At 33.2% G+C, this 17,982-nt stretch overlaps 1 long non-coding RNA gene across 1 annotated transcript; it reads right to left on the reverse strand.

Annotated features, from left to right (window-relative positions):
* Nucleotides 1-3,496: 3,496 nt before the first annotated feature.
* On the reverse strand, nt 3,497-4,436 carry LOC134257813 (uncharacterized). Its single transcript, XR_009990006.1, has 3 exons — nt 4,370-4,436; nt 3,931-3,990; nt 3,497-3,586 (listed from the first exon to the last, which is right to left on the reverse strand). It is a non-coding gene; the product is annotated as an uncharacterized LOC134257813 (long non-coding RNA).
* Between the last annotated feature and the right edge of the window lie 13,546 nt (nt 4,437-17,982).

Below are 17,982 nucleotides of genomic sequence, written 5' to 3' on the forward strand. Positions count from 1 at the left end.
CATATTCACTCTGCTGAAATGAACATCTCCTTGTAAATAGTCACTGAAGATGACAACTGGCTTAAGTGCATCACAAAGGACTGTTGCAGCAGCAATGGTCTTCTTATCTGTGAGCATGTTTCTATAACCTAGAATCTCTGGTTCTTTTTTGGCGTCGTATATTGCGTCCAGAGAGTCCAAAATTGAAGAAAACCTATCTAGAAGCCGGACACATGCACGCCCATGACTTAGCCACCTGGTAGCTGCAGCCCTTATAAACTTGAGTTTTTTCTGATGATATGTTTCTTGTATTTCTTCAAAGACGGCATACCGCTTTGGAGAATAGTGGAATAATTTCCATATTCCAAGTAGTAGCGAGTCAAGCTCTTCGAGGACTGGGAACTCCTTTATAAGATGTTTAACACAGAGAACAAGTTTATGGTTTCTGCAATTAATATACACTTGATGAGGAACCAGATGACGAAAGCGTCGCTGAACACCTTAAATAAAAGTTTCCAAATATTATAATATACTCAACTATTCACTGTCTATCTGTCAGAACACAAAGAAGAAAATGAAATAACTCAGTAATTAACTATGAAAAAGCTTACATTATATTAAAGTACTTTTCACTAGTCTAAGAAAATAAATTAAAAAGTAATTAATATTTACCAGTGTTTACTCCACTCATGATATTGCAGCCATCGAAACCAACAAAGATGGCTTTACTGACGTCGAGTCCTTTGGCAATCAAAATGGATTCCAGGCTGGATGTCAGACTTTCTGCATCAGTGCACTGAAGTTTAAGCAGTCCCAGAAATACTTCCCGAATTTTTCCACCATCAACAAAACGGATTATGACGGCAAACTGCTCCCTGTTTGCATCATCGGCTGATTCATCAGCTAGCAGGGAATACCACTCAGCTTTTCTTATAGCCTCCAGAATCTCACTCTCAATGGAGAAGGAAAGGGAAGAAACAATATCTTGAACAGATGATGGTGAAGTATAAGTGATGGTTGGGTGGTAGTCAAAGTAATCTGCTACAGGTTTGTACTTAAGCTCGTCTCCCAAAAACTTGATCATGTCTTTCAAGTTGTCAGTTATCGCCCACCTTTTACTTAGCATAAATATGGTAGTCTTAAAGAGAGTTTCAAGATATTCTAGATTTCTCTTTTTGTCTTGTTCTTTTAAGGCATCATTTTGTTGTTGAAGTAATTGCAAAATTGATGGACTTTGATCAGACTTACCAGTGCCCAGGTAAATAGTCTCTGCTTGCTGGTGGGCTTCTGATTTATGATGCTTCTCTAATTTTCGTGTTGGGTGTGTTCCCAGGCTCTTAACTCCACCTGTTGCAAATGGACTAGTTGCAGTTGAGTCACTTTTACAGTCACCATACCGAAATTCACAGTACTTACAAAAGTAAGCTTCCTTTGCTGCACTGTGGTACAGCCACGGAAATGCCAATTCATGAGAAATAGCGGACTTCTTTCTGCTATCTTGAATTTTTAATTTCTTGGGTGGTTCGTAGTCATCTGTATCTGTGTCACTTTTCGCCAAGCTCTCGGGATTTGCTTCAATCTGATTTACCTCAAACTCCTCACTCGGCACACTGTCAGTCTGAATTTCCTCGCTTTCATTTTGCTTCGTCGTTTCCTGTTCGGTTGGCTGGGTGTCAGTAACCACTAACTCAGAATGAGATTCTGTTAATTGTTGAGCGGCAGCCTGTTGTTTAAACAAAGTGTCTATTTTCTTACATTTGTCAGTTGTCTTAGTTGAAATCTTTTTTCTGTAGTACTTCGCATTATGCGACATGTTTGTGAGTAAACAAATCGTTCCTAAAAGAATTCGTAATTTACAGTCGACTTTCGCGTTCATACTAAACTGGTTCCAGCATATATACAAACTACCAGTTTACAACACGGAAGTGTTTCCCTCATATTTCTACAGTGCTTTTACGACTGTCACTCAGATATGTTTTATTTTATTTTTTAAGTAATAAATTTAAGCAATCATTCATTGGGAATTTTTACATTAAAATTTGGGAAAAAAGATGCCTTTTTCACGTTGGGAACGGGGCCGAATATCGGCCCCAATTATAGAGAATCGAGAGCCCTGCATAATCAAGAGGGTCATTAAGATTTCTTTTCTGGTCATCCTGATGTGCTACATTATAGTATTCTTTCCCTGTGATATAATGTTAATATTAAATGAAAAATTTAAAATTCATCAGCAATTGGAGTCAAAACTTGCTATCTTTACCAACTATGATATTAAGGAACTGGGGGGGGGGGTTTACAAATTAGCCATATTTAACTTATTCTTTAGATATGCTATCTTCAGCTGTTAACTATCATTTGGCAAAGAAAACTTTCATACATTTTAGTTTCAACATTTGATCATGCATTTTTGTATATATATTGAAATGGAGCTCTTCTTCTTCTTCTATAGGAGATCAATATAGTCTAAAAAATGACCATGACCACCAAGCCCTTTTTATTTAAATATATCATTTACATATCAATTCAAAATTATAAACATGCATATGTAAAATAAATAAATAAAAATTACAATTGTATCTCATTGAAACTTTACCTTCAAGTTTGTGTGTTTCTATGTTTGTTGACTAACTGTGTATTTCCAAAGGAACAGCAGACAGTCTGAACTTCATAGAGAATGGATTATAGATGGTTAAGAACAAACCAATTCTTCCATGTTGAGGACTGCAGAAATAAAACCATTTTGTTAATATGACAGAGTACTGCATGAAACAATGCATGTTTAAATACAACATGTACAATGCCAAAAAAGTTCATGAAAATGTTTGTTTTTAATCTCAAAACAAATTGTTTTTAACATTAACTCCAGATGAGAAAAGTTCATCATGTTATCTTTAGATAATAAAAAAAAGCACAATTACTGTATTGATATCACAAATAAAATGATTATCAAATTAATTATTTAGACACTAAAAGATTTTTTATTAACAGCAGATTCAATTTTGTTTAATATCTGTCAGTACTGCATACAGAAAAATACATCTTTTTTTTTAGCATCATCACAGTACAACATGTAGTCCTTCATTTTTTGAAAAGCTCATTACTAAGAAACAAAAGTGAAAATGAAAATATATGTATGCCATATATCCCACATATTTAGAATCAAAACAAAAAGTAAATGACTTAGGATTAATCTTTTGTAAATTCCTCCTTTTCTCTTATTAGATTCCTAATTAATATCTCTTTGATCACCATTTAGTAAGTCTGAATTCCATGGCCATGGGTAACATACATAATGAATTATGAAATTAAATCATATAATTTATACAAAAGGACTTATTAATATTCTGAAGATCCCTTAATCATGTGTTAATATATTTTAGGTTAAATAAGGGTGTGCTTATATGAAAGTAAGTTAGAGACAACAGATCACATAAGTATTACACAGTAATTAAATTAACCATATAATCATGCTTAAATGCAAAGATGACCTTCATAGGGAATGTATAAACAATTAAAAAAAACAAGACAAACTTACCAGAGATATTCAACTATATGCCCAATTAGCCTATGCATTAAATAATCCAGTGAAATAACATCTCAGCTGATCCTGAAAAAAAAAATCATACAATTCAGTGATACACAATTAACCTCATTTTACAATGTAAGTAAAGTAATAATTTACAGACAAAAGGGATAGAAATGTAAAAGATACCATGTATTTTACCAAAAATTTAGAGAACATTTTTCTGATTTAAATTCAATATCATGGAATGACCCATCATAGAATTATTAAATGTACTCTGAGTTACATGCAGGCTAAACAACTGTAAATCACATGAAATGAGGATAAATACAGTACATTTACATTCAAAACAGAACTTTACATAATCATGATTAAATGCAAAGATATGTCCATCATAGGAAATGTAAACAAAACAAAGACAAACTTACCAGAATTATCCAATTATATGCCCAATTAAATAATCCAGTGAAACAACATCTTAGCTGATCCTGAAAAAAAGCATACAATATTCAGTGATACTCAATTCAACCTCATTTTACAAAGGAAGTAAAGCAACAATTGACAGACAAACAGGACAGAAAAACATGTTTAAATGTAATGCAAAATAATATCTCTTATATATGAATACCTATACTCTAATCAATCATATTAAATGTCATTCGTAAAATGTATTTTTTAAGACAGATTTATTTAGGATCGACTTTTTAAATGATAACATGAATAGCACGCCATACTTTCACCACATGTCAAAACATTCTCTCAAATTACACAGAAATGGGTTATTTAGCATAGCTGACATTAAACATATAGGTGAGCGATAACATAATCACAATCATAAACAATGTGAAACAACTTTAAACGACCTACACTGTGGATTACAAGCCTTTTTCACTGGGGTAAAATCTTTGCTGAAATTCGCTATGGCCGCCCGAAACCCCGAACCCGACTGTATAAAAGATGAAGTCATACAATAACATAACACTGATGTGAGGAAAGAAGAAGAAAACTCTATCCGGTTCTTCGGCAAGCATTGAAAGATCATAAGCGCGCCAAGCTTGTGAAAGACACGCTGTACATCGACGGTAAAGAATACATACCATCAGCTGGATCCGCGCCCAGCGCACCTGTACAATCGTTACCTACCTGGAATTCGACCTCGAGTTATCAACCGATGGATCAACAGAGCACGCCGCAAAATACCGACCGCCAGGCACTAAAACGACAGCGACAGGGATCAACACCTGAGCAGGCATAGGAAATCGCGGGAGAACAAACTGACAGGGACAAATCCCTGAATATTCTATCCTTAAATGTATGTGGACTTAAACAACGACTTAATTATCCAGAGTTTTACGATTTCATCTCTAAGCATGATATAATCGGTCTTTCAGAGACTAAAACCGATGATTCGGATAATATACACATAACCGGCTACACAGTTTTCATGAAAAATAGACACAAATTATCAAATAGAAGATCTGGTGGGTTAGTTATAGCAGTACGAGACGATATTATAAAACATGTAAATATTTTGAAAACAGATTGTAAATTCATTTTTTGGTTCAAACTTAGTAAATTTCTACTTAATACTTGTGAAGATATCTTATGTGGAGTTGTGTACATTCCACCAGAAGGGAGTAAATATTCCTCTCCCGACTGTTTTTTAGAAATAGAGCAAGAAATTTTAAACATGGCAAATAACTGTAAATATGTATGCTTATTTGGAGATTTCAATGCCAGAATTGGTAAATTACACGACTATTGTACTTCTGACGAATTTTTGACACAGGTAACTCATAGCCCGATTCATTCAGAGATTGCTCTTAGATGTTCGATATTTAATGACCACCAGATTCCTTTAGAAAGAGTTGTACAAGACTGTACTGTAAATAATTATGGACATAAATTTGTTGACTTTTGTAAAAATAATGACTTGTATATTGTGAATAGCCGGGTTGGCAGAGATAAAAATACAGGTAGTGCCACATGTAAGAATAGCAGCACTGTTGATTATGTTGTAGCCAGTGCAAATATTTTTGAAATTGTGGAAAATTTTGAAATTATTGATTTTTGTAACCTTTTTTCAGATGTACATAATCCAATAACTTTTTCGTTCACTAATTGTAACAAAGAGGTCAAAAGTTGTAGAACAGGTAAAAATCAACCAAGTGTAAAATTATGGTGTGCGGACAAAGCAGACGATTTTCGTAGCAATATTGAAGTGAGTTCTGTATTAGCCATAGAAAATGATCTAGATAGACTATCTATTAATATTGAAAGTATTTGCAGGGATGATGTTACCAAAATAGCGAAAAACATTTGTGAAGTTTTTGTTAATTCAGCAAAAGAAACGTTTGGTATGAAAAAAAATATAGAAAACCCCTCAATGGATAATAAAAAGTGTAACAAACCCTGGTTTAACCAGGAATGTAAAACAGCAAGGAGAAAATTCCATTTAGCAAAGCGAATTTACAATAGAAATAAAACAATTGAAAACAAAGGCGACCTTAAATCAACTAGCAAACAATACAAGAAAACAATGGATAACTGCTTGAAAGGTTACAGAAATAAATTAACTCAAAAACTTGCCCATTTACGTTCAACAAACCCGAAAGATTATTGGAGAATTTTAAATGCATCAAGTCAAGATAAAAAATGCGCTGTTGAAATCCAAGATATGTTTCTATTTTTAAAAGAAATGAATGAAGGCAATACTAATGATGCTAACGATGACGAAAATTACGACTTTAGATTAGATGATACAAATGATAACTCAGACCATGTAGACAGTATTATCAATTGTGAAATTGTCGAAGAAGAAATAATAACGGCTGTTCAGAAACTTAAGAATGGTAAAGCCGCAGGGTATGATAACATTCTAAATGAACATATTTCTACAACATTGTCAACGTTTTTACCATTGTATAAGAAGTTTTTTAATATAATTTTTGATAGTGGTTTCGTTCCAGATGAATGGTTAATTGGTATTGTTAGACCGATATATAAGAATAAGGGCGACCCAACCCAGCCTGAAAATTATCGTCCTATATCTCTGCTAAGCTGCCTAGGCAAACTTTTTACCCGCATATTGGCGAATAGACTAGAAATGTATGCAAACGAGGTTAACCTTCTAAATAATAATCAAGCAGGTTTTAGGAAAAATTACTCAACATTAGACCATATTTTAACTTTGCAATTTCTATCTGATATCCTTATGAAAAGAAAAAAGAAACTTTTTTGTGCATTTATTGATTTTAAACAGGCATTTGATACTGTATGGAGAAACGGTTTGTGGAATAAGCTATTCAGAAATGGTATTAACGGTAAATGTTTCAATTATATAAGGAATATGTACATGGGAATTAAGTCTTTAGTGAAACAAAATGGAATGTCCTCGGGATTTTTTGAATGTAATGTCGGGGTAAGACAAGGCGAAAATCTGTCACCTTTTTTATTTTCTTTGTACATAAACGATCTTGAAGAATTTTTGGTAGAAAAGGACATAGTCGGATTACAAACTATTAGTAAAGAAATTGAAGATGAATTATTACTACATTTAAAACTTTTGATTTTATTTTATGCTGATGACACTGTTATTTTGGCAGAATCTGCTGATGATTTACAAAAGGCATTGAATGAATTCTATACTTATTGTACTCAATGGAAACTTAATGTGAACGTTGATAAGACAAAAGTCATGGTTTTCTCCAAAGGGGCAATGTTAAAGAGGAAATTTTATTACAATACCCAAAATATTGAAAATGTAAAAGAATTTAAATATCTAGGAATTGTATTATCAAGAACAGGTTCATACTGTAAAGCGAAGAAACATCTTTGTGAGCAAGCACAGAAAGCAATGTACGGGGTGATAAGAAAAATTAGACAATTTAATTTACCGATCGAATGTCAGCTTGACTTGTTTGATAAAGTAGTCACACCCATCTTACTCTACGGATGTGAGATATGGGGCTATGAAAATATGGAAATAATTGAACGTGTTCATTTAAAATTCTTAAAAACTATATTTAATTTGAAAAGTTCTACACCAAATTACATGATTTACGGAGAAACTGGAAGATTCCCTTTGTACATCAATGTTTTTACGAGAATGATTACTTACTGGTCAAAGATGTTTACATGTGCAGAAGATAAAATTGTCAATATTGTGTACAAGTATATGTATAACCAATTAAGTAACGATGGTATTAAATGTCAATGGATTGAATGTATTCAAAAAATTCTAAATAATTGTGGACTTTCATTTATATGGAATGAGCAAGGTGTTGTCAATGCTAAATGGCTAAGTGCTATTATAAATCAGAATTTAAAAGACCAGTTCATTCAAAAATGGTCAAATGACATAAATAGTTCTTCCAAAGGCCAGATTTACAGAATTTTTAAAACCAATTTCGGATTTGAAAGCTACATTAAAAATTTACGCCCAAAACAAAGAAAGCTATTGATGAAAATGCGTACCTCAAATCATCATCTACCTGTCGAAACAGGGAGGTGGTGTGGCACCCCATTAAATGATAGAGTATGTTTAGTTTGTAACAATGGAAAGATAGGCGATGAATACCACTACATTTTAGAGTGTACAGCTTTTTCAGAGATAAGAAAAAAATTTTTACACAAAAGTTACTGCACCAGACCAAATGTTGTTAAGTTTTATGAACTCATGGCCAATTCAAATATACAATCTTTACAAAAACTATGTACATTTATTTCAAAAATATTTGAGACTGTCTGTCCTTCTTAGCTGTCCTCCTGGTATTTTCTTTTTGCATATACTTTATTATTACATGTACTATATGTACATCCTCTCTACATGCAGTTGTAAAACATTTATTTACGTATATATATTTATATTAATTATTTATATGTGTGTATATTTATACTAATGTACCTCTGACGACATTATAGACATTGTATATACTTTATGTTCCTCATGTACCATGCTGTATGGTTTGAGCGAATAAACTGATTCTGATTCTGGTATTACATGATTTTTTTTAAATTTTATTTCTTAAAAACTATAAGGGGAGTTTACCAAAAAAAAAAATTTATAAGAAAAAAAAAAATTTAAAGTTATTTTAAAAAAGTTAAAAGATAAAAAATTTAAAGTTAATTTTAAAAAAAAGTTTAAAAAATTTAAAAAGAAATTCTAAGTTTTTTTAAAAAGTGACCTGGTGTTATAACTTGACAGACATAACACACACATGTTTTTTGTATTGTGTGTTATTTGTTATTGTCTTTCAGTAAAAAAATTCAGTTCAAACTGGTTAGGCTGGCTAGACTATAGGCTGTCTAGACTGTAAATGAAAAAGTGTGACGTCATAATCACATTGTATTTATACAGTGGATGACGTCACAATGCATAGGTAAGTTTATCGTACTTTTTGCACACGGCACTTTATAGAGGGTGCAAACAGGTATATAAGAAAACACAGGTAAAACGTATATTTCTTTTGCACACGACCCTCAGTTTTTTGCACACGGCTCCTTTATAGATGATGGAACAGGTATATAAAGCCCAGGTAAAAAGGTGCACACGGCTCATAGCAGGTATATAAACTAAAAAACTGTAAAATTTGATGATCATTCTGCGTGAGCACTTCGAACTGGACACAGGTGAAAAAAAGAAAGCAAGGATGAATACTTCAGAAAATTCCCAGTATTATGTGACACCTGAAGGATATGTAGGAGCTCCCATGACAGAGATAATAAAGGATGCAGTGGAATTGGATTTGAATTTGGACATGGTTAATTTTCCTGAGGACATGAATAAAGAAGAAGATATGAGCATCTTAAACACCACTTTGGATGGAATTGAAAACATGCTGTCCGCTTTTGAGAACAAGATGAATAACAAGTTGAGTGATGTTGAAAACCACTTAAACACCACTCTGGACGGAATGCTGTCTGATCTGGAGAACAAGATGAATGATATGAACAACAAGGTGAGTGATGTTCGAAACCAGCTGAATCATCTGATAATTTACATCAGTAAAATGAAAGGAGGAAGGACTGACCAGGAAAAAGAAGAAGGGACCCAGGGCGGATCAGGAGAGAGTAAGAAACAGATGGATCCATGCTATATCTGCAAAAAGTTAGGACATTGGGCCCCAGATTGCCCCCGAAAATTTGGCAGATACAGTGGAAATTAAAATCATTTTTGTATTTTTCATTGTGAATAAAATCTGTGTTCTAATCTGTCTTGTGTGTGTTTTTGTTTTCAGTAAAACCAGTTCGAACCGGTTATAGGACTGTCTAGACTGTGAAGCGTGACGTCATAATCACATTCTTGCAATGTTTTGCACACGGCGCATTTACCTGTATAGTCAGCATAAACAAAAAACGTAGTACCAACGTACCAATGTAAACACACCCCGTATTTAAGGGAATAGGTTAGGGTTAGTTAGGGGGTTAGGGTTAGTTAGGGCTAGGGTTAGTTAGGGTTAGGGGTTAGGGTTAGGGGGGTTAGGGGATAGGGTTAGTTAGGGTTAGGGTTAGGGGGTTAGGGTTAGGGTTAGTTAGGGTTAAGGGGCTAGGGTTAGGGTTAGGGGGCTAGGGTTAGTTAGGGTTAGGACTGCACTCAGTTGACCCCCCTTTCCCCTCAACCAATCAAATCATGTGATTTTCTCTCAGCCAATCAGAATCTTCCGCGCTAGCGGGACCCCTTATACTACTGACGTACTTACTAAGTTTCAAGCATTAAAAGCTGCTTGGATACCACGCCTTATAAATAATGCTGATCACAACTCTTTACACTCTCACCTTGAGAATTTATTAGAGACATATAATGTAAATTTTGAATATATATTAAAAACCAACAGCAGTGGTATAAACGACTTTGACCCATTTAAAAGATTACCATTGTTTTATAAAGAAATTTTTATTTATTTTAATCAATGTAAAAAACTTCCTGACTTAAAAAGGATGAATATAAACGAAATTCTACAAGAACCAATATGGAATAATAGACTCTTTTTATTTAAGGGGAAACCGATATTCTTTAAACACTGGGTTAAAAATATAAAATATGTAAAAGACCTGTTCTCAGATGCTGGTTTTAAAACTATCGGAAATATAGGAGAAGAAATTCAAAAAAAGTCAAATATATTGTGTGAATATAAAATAATTTACTCTGTTTTTAAATATATTAGAGAAAAAAATGGATATCAACAACTTAAATTTATTAATACAGTAAAATTTGTCTAATCCGGACTCTGAGTACTCCGGACTTTTGTCCATTCCGTCCGTAAATTTTAGTCCCATGCACTTCTTTAACAAATTCATTGTAAAAAATTCTGTGTAGTCCGGATACTGTCTATTCTGTATTCCGAACGGCCATACTGGTCCCTACTGCTCATAATTAACGGTAATTATTCCCTCCAATCCGGCCACACCTGAGTTACTTCAAAGCAATTAACACCTTTCGTGGGGAATGTGATAATCTGTGTTTACATTAGCATGATTATTAGTGCCATGAGACGAACTCGGTGAAATGCGGCGGTGACACAGTCCACTTGAAAAATATATTATATGATTAAATTACAATTAAAAAAAAATTAACTTTGTTTTAACTCCTTTTACCACATAATAACATAAACACAAAAATATATGTACGCGATTTACAAATCAAAATATAAATCGGGATCGAAAATCGAACGCATTCAAAATGGCGCCATGACACTGTGGGGGAAGACGTAAATTTTTACATAAAATTAAAAGTTCAATATAATAATTAGCAAATCGTAAATAATTGTGCATTACTGTCAATACATTGAATGAGGTCTTTGACAAGCGAAACCCGGTCCGCTTGATACTTAGTAGGCCTATATTATGCGTGCCTGTATATTTTGATTGAGGAAACATTTCACCCGACTTTCAAACTTCGTGAACAAATAAGAAAATATAGTCAGTCATGTGAGACTATTTTATAATTTCTAGACTCCAAAATAGTAATTGATTTCATCATTTGATTTTATTTATGATATGTATATGATGTACTTGTAAATAAACAACGAAAATTTTCGAAATTGATATTTTCCTGCATTTTTCCTGCACTCCGGATTCTGTCTAATCCGGCCAAATTTTATGGAACCGGCGGTAGCCGGATTGGACAAATTATACTGTATAAAGAACAAAAGGTATTTTAATTTTCATGGAAACTATTGTAAGATTGAAAGTAAGAAGTGTCATTTTTTTTATAATGTCCTTTTGAGTAAGAAATTTTCTCCGCCAAAACATCAGCGTTTACTTGGAGAAACATTCAATGTTAATCAAGAAATGTGGAAATCTATTTATCAGCAAAAGATTAAAGTAGCTGTAGATAAAAATATTGCAGATTTCAATTACAAATTACTACACAATTTACTTTGTTGTAAAAAATATATGGTAAAATGGAAAAAAGAAACCTCAGATAAGTGTTCTATCTGTTCTGTTGTAGAAGACATGCAACATCTTATTTTTGAATGTAGAAATGTTAAATATATCTGGGATATAGCTTCCACTGTGTTGAAAATTAAAATTCAATGGAAAGACATTATTATTGGTTTTTACTTAGAATGTAATAAGAAAACATATTTTTTGAATAATTTTATTTCCTTTATTGCATTAAAGATATATAAATACAAAATGTTCTGTAGAATAGAAAATCTTGATGAAACTGAATATAATATTTTACATCATATAAAAAATCCACAGTATTTTGGTGCAAAGTAATTAAATGTTGTAATTATTCACTTAATGTTGATATTATTGATAAGTTTACAAAATTACTGTAAATTGTATTTGTATGCAAATACATTTATGTATATCAATAATACATTTAGAATTTAGTTTTATAAGTTTAATAACTCCCGCTACTAGCGGTTTCAGTCCCCCTAGTAGTGCTGCTGAAGGGGAACCAAAGGACTGAGCGAGTGTATGTGATCTCCCCTTTAGACAGCAATGGGAATGTGTATTCATATACTCCTCTTATATATTGATTGTAAAATTAATATAATAATGTTTTCAATTATTTATATTTTAGATATATAAAAAACATTCTAAAATAAACATTATTTGTTTATAAAAAACAATGTAACTATTATTACTTATGTACGCTATTTGTCTTACAATATCAATAATCATCCTGCGAGGTGATATAGAATTAATTTTTGTAAATATATTTAGATGGAGTTTAGTCAGGGCCCCATCCCTGGCAACTGCCATAAATATTTGAGTAGGGAATTCTTATGTTATAGCATAGGTCTGGGAAATAAAATCTATAAAAAAAAAAAAAAAAAAAAAAAAAAAACGCGACTTATTAATGTTGTGAGGAATAGAATGAAACAAAATTCCACGTGTGCAAAATAAAAACAGATAAACAGAGTAAACATTTGAATGATTTAAGGCTACTTTACCATGTTTAATGAATATTTTGCAATTTGTGTGACTTCTTCATAACTTAGAATTTTTCCATCTTTAGATGCATAGGCAATAGATCCCAGTAGGCACTATAAATGATATAAGAATTATGTATTTGTTCAGTATACAGTGTTGACTTATATGTCATATTAGTGTTTACACTTTATGAATAAAGATTGTTTCGAGCTAATATACCCTGTGTCAAGGATTACAACACCTTTGTCCACGTAAAAGATCGTTTCTCTGGTTTTCGAAAAATGATATGCTCATTCGGGGCCACCAGAGAAACCATACATGTATATTTAAAAAAATGATCATATTCATTTAATTTAATCGCCAAAATATAGATGAAATATTGCCGACTCAGCTCTTAACAATTATAATAATTAATATATCAATCGAGCTAATACAAATAAGTTGAATCATCATATTTCAATCAAACAATTAATATATGATCTTTGTTATTAGTTAGAAATAGTTTGTTTTGTGGATATGCGTTGTAAAACCGAGCATAAACATACAATATTTGGATCATTTCCGACAGGTACGCACGTAATTGGATTTGTTATTCCTACTTGCCTACTAAATCCAAAAGTTGAATATTCTGAAAAAAAAACAACATTCAAAATCAAAAAGATGTGTGGAAGAAATGAATATCAAATGATATTTTATATCATTATATTTAATATTTGATTGAATTTACGTTTAGAAAAAAAATATCGTTTTGTAACCTGATCTTCTTCATTTTCAAAAACCCGATATTCTGAATCTGAGTCGGTCGAGGAAGTAGCTTTGCCGTCAGAAATAAGTATCACTCTAGCTCTACACTTAAAGGGACCGATATTGGTAGACCGCTCTATAAAAAAGGATAAAAAGAAATCATTGTTCACTTCTCCATGATCCCACCTCTGTGTTTTGGAGGTCCGTGTTTGCTCTGCTCCAATTTTTGTATTGTTTTATGGACTTTGATATTGAAAACTGTTCGTTATCTCAATGTTCTTCATTGTGACGTTAGATTTTTTCTAAATACGAAACAGAATTTCCTTGTTAAAACAGTGTTTTCACGATGGTGATAGGTGGTTCACAGCGGAAAAGGCTGGTCGGCGGGAGATGCTCACTCCTCCTTGACACCTGATCCCACCTCTGATGTTTTTGAGGTTCGTGTTTGCTTTGCTCCTATTTTGTATTGGTTGATGGACTTTTGAGCTTGAAAACTGTTCGTTATCTGCATATATTTCATGCACTTGATTAATCAAATGCATTTGTGAATAATAAGTTTGATTTTTTAATTGTTTAGATAAAACAATTACCAATATCAATATTAATTTTTAAAGGAGACATACGTCCATTTTCCAAGGCAGGAATGGCTAATAGGAAGCCTTCTATCATTGGCGACGGCCCAGAACATGATAAATCATCTGTAAATTTTAATAAATTACAACAGATTTAATTAAAGTAATTAAAAATCATTGAAGTTTTATTACCGAATTATCATGACGAAAAGTCAAAAACATCTAAGCAGATTAAAAAAAATGACATTTTCTAACCTAGTAATCGCATCAAGGAAGCATAGTTATTCGTAAAATATTGCAGATATTTAATTCTGTTCCAAATTGTATCACTGCAACATTTTCATCCAACGATGAATGTGTTGCATAGCCTATAAATAAACAAAAGTATTCTATTAGTCAAGCTCCTATTTATTCTTAAATTTAAGTTATCAAAAAAAAAAAAACTAGATGCTGTCATGAGACAGTAATACCCGCACTAAGGTGTTTGCCTCTAAATACACGCTTCTACATATTGGGCGGCTTTCCAAGGAAAAAGTCAAAAATAATTCTATATAATTTACATGTATTCATCAAATTGAGTATGAAATTCTCCCAGCTGTGACCTATAACTCAGAACCTCTTATATCTATTTTACATGCTTAATTCATTATATGCCAGTTTGAATTCTATTAATGATGTAAATTAGATTTTGATAAATTTTTTGCTCATAACAGGACCTTTTTAAATTTTACTAATCCCCCCCTCGACACCACAATCACACAGCACATACTTTTTGGAATAGGCTAGATTGAACAGTTTTGCTAAAACATCGTTTGTTATGAATTAATTTAAAATTTGTTCTTGTACTATACATGTTAACATGTAAATTCTACATCACATCACGTTGCGTCACCCATTATCATATTTTTAGATTAAACTCCATTCGGCACACCTCGGCCAATTCCCACTTCATCTGATAAGGTGACGGAATCGACGGCACGAAGGTTTGCCGAATGGAATAGCATTAGAACATGCTGCAGTCCGGTGTGCATTGGATTAATTCATTCTGTGTTATAATTGGATTATATTTCATGAAGTTGACAAGACCTGTGGAGGTCGGTAAGTACAAGTTTAAATATAGTGGGGGGTAAAATAAACCCAAACGATTAGGTTAAATTTCAAAAAGGGTCAAAGATCATCGCATGCCACACTAGACGAATTTCATATTGTGAAACTATCTCCCGCTGTCGATGTGACATTCAGTTAATGCCAATACGGTGCGAATCCAGAATTTTTTTTCGGGAGTAGGGAGGGGGGTTAACATCTCAGTCAAAAAATTCCAGCCAAGGATTTCCTGACAAGCAGGAGAAAAAAAAAACTGAATACAAATAAACAAAATAAAAACAACGATAGTGGGTCAATGTTTTCTAAGTTAGGGGGAGGATGTCCAAGTCATTTTTATTTGCTTCGATATATAGTCTTCTTTAAATAAAAAAACAAATTCCAAGGGGGGGGGGGGGGTCCAATCTCCCTACCCACTCCCTGTCCCTGAAATAACAATCTATTTTGTGATTCCAATTAAATAGTATATTTTTTTCCATTTGACTAATTATACATATTTTGTTTCTTGTGTTTAAATTATGTCTGTCTAGTTGTCTGCAGAAATTATAACCTTGCCCATGAGTTTTAAGTGGGATGGACTATAAAAATGGCTTCCACATTTTATAGGTTCATTTCTTGTGACAATTAAGACCTTTCATTTTGGGCACCATTAATTTTTACCTCTGATAGCTTGACCTAGGATGCACATTTTTACAAGAAAAATACCAAACTTTAAACTTGGCCTAAATTTTGATCAGTAGGTGCTAGGGCTTTCCTGCTTAACATGTGTATTCATTGTGAACTGTCAACAGGTATAACCTTGGCAATTAACTTTTGAACAGGAAGTACTAGGGATTACTTATTTCACATGTGCATTCCTTGTGACAAGACTTTCTTCTGATACCAACAATTTGAACCCTTTGACCTTGACCTTTGAGTTTGACATATATTTGAGAAACTTCAGCCTTCGCCATAGACTTCCATACAGGGACATCAGTGTTTCACAAACACATCTTGTCTTCATTATTATTTGGTGGTGTCTCCATATGAGGGAAAAATTCCCGAGAGAGATGTATTCACAACACACAAACAAATTACTAAAGAAAATATAAAACATGAATATGTTGGTCATGCATATCTCTGCATAAAAAAACAGCTTCTCAAATACTGCAACCATATTGTAACCCTTTCAAAACACTCATTTGAGCTTTTCTGGTTTCCTTATCATATAACGTCTGTCGTGACGTGTCGTCCATCTGTTTGTCTGAAAACTTTTTACATTTTTAACTTCTCTAGAACCACTGGGCCAATTTTACCCAATTTATATAGAAATATGTACATTCGTATGTCAGACTGTCCATCTGTCTCAAAAAATTTAACCTTGGTCATCACAGTCATATCTACTGACTAAGAAGAGACAAGGCATTCATATTAAACTTATGTACTAGTATTTACCTGTTAGAATGGCATGGTTTTTTTTTTTACATATGACCTAGAAGTTTGACATACTTGCAAAAAAATTTAATTGTTATAAATTCATCATTTTGAAAGAGAAAAGTTAAGGCATTCATATGATAATGCATGTATATTATTACCTGTGATAAGACCTTTCCAAATGAATCATGACTTTCACTCTGTGACCTTGACCTTGAAGCGTAACCTACTTTTCAAAAATGTTGCATTTGCTTTGAACTTTTGATTGAGATGAGATATGACTCTCACATTTGACATGTACATTAATTACTCATAAGAATTCAAGGTGTTTCCCAGCATGCAATGCTTTTTTACCCCTTGACGTTGATGTTTTACATAATTTTCAAAATATTTAACTCTCCTATAAGATGATTAGGCTTCGGAGGAACATTAAGGAGGACTTCAGGAAAGACAGGACTTTTTGCACAAAAACATCATTTTTCCACCCCCATTTGACCCCCAGGGGAAAAATCAAAATTACGAAACCTTACTGCACATCTACATGACACCACCAACCATCTCCCAAAAGATGATAAGGCTACTGTGTAAAATGTAAAAGGAGTTCAGGGAAGACGGGGCTTTTTGCATAAAAACATCATTTTTGACCCCCATTTGACCCCCTGGGGCAAAATCAAAATTCCAAAACCTTACTGCACATCTACATGAGCCAACAAACCATATCCGAAAAGATGATTAGGCTGCTGAGTAAAATGTAAGAGAAATTCAGGGAAGACAGGGCAATTTGCATAAAAACATCATTTTTCGACCCCCATTTGACCCCCGGGGCAAAATCTAAATTCCAAAACCTTACTGCATATCTACATGACACCACCAACCATCTCCCAAAAGATGATTAGGCTACTGTGTAAAATTTAAAAGGAGTTCAGGGAAGACGGGGCTTTTTGCATAAAAAAACATAATTTTTTGACCCCCATTTGACCCCCTGGGGCAAAATCAAAATTCCGAAACCTTACTGCACATCTACATGACACCACCAACCATCTCCCAAAAGATGATTAGGCTGCTGAGTAAAATGTAAGAGAAGTCCAGGGAAGACAGGGCTTTTTGCATAAAAACATCATTTTTCGACACCTATTTGACCCCCCGGGGCAAAATCTACATTCCAAAACCTTACTGCACATCTACATGACACCACCAACCATATCCCAAAAGATGATTAGGCTACTGTGTAAAATGTAAAAGGAGTTCAGGGTAGATGGG

The sequence above is a fragment of the Saccostrea cucullata genome, unplaced genomic scaffold, assembly GCF_032062105.1.
Source record: "Saccostrea cucullata isolate Sc308-1 unplaced genomic scaffold, CSIRO_AGI_Scuc_v1 ctg6611, whole genome shotgun sequence".
Taxonomy (NCBI): Eukaryota; Metazoa; Mollusca; class Bivalvia; order Ostreida; family Ostreidae; genus Saccostrea; species Saccostrea cuccullata.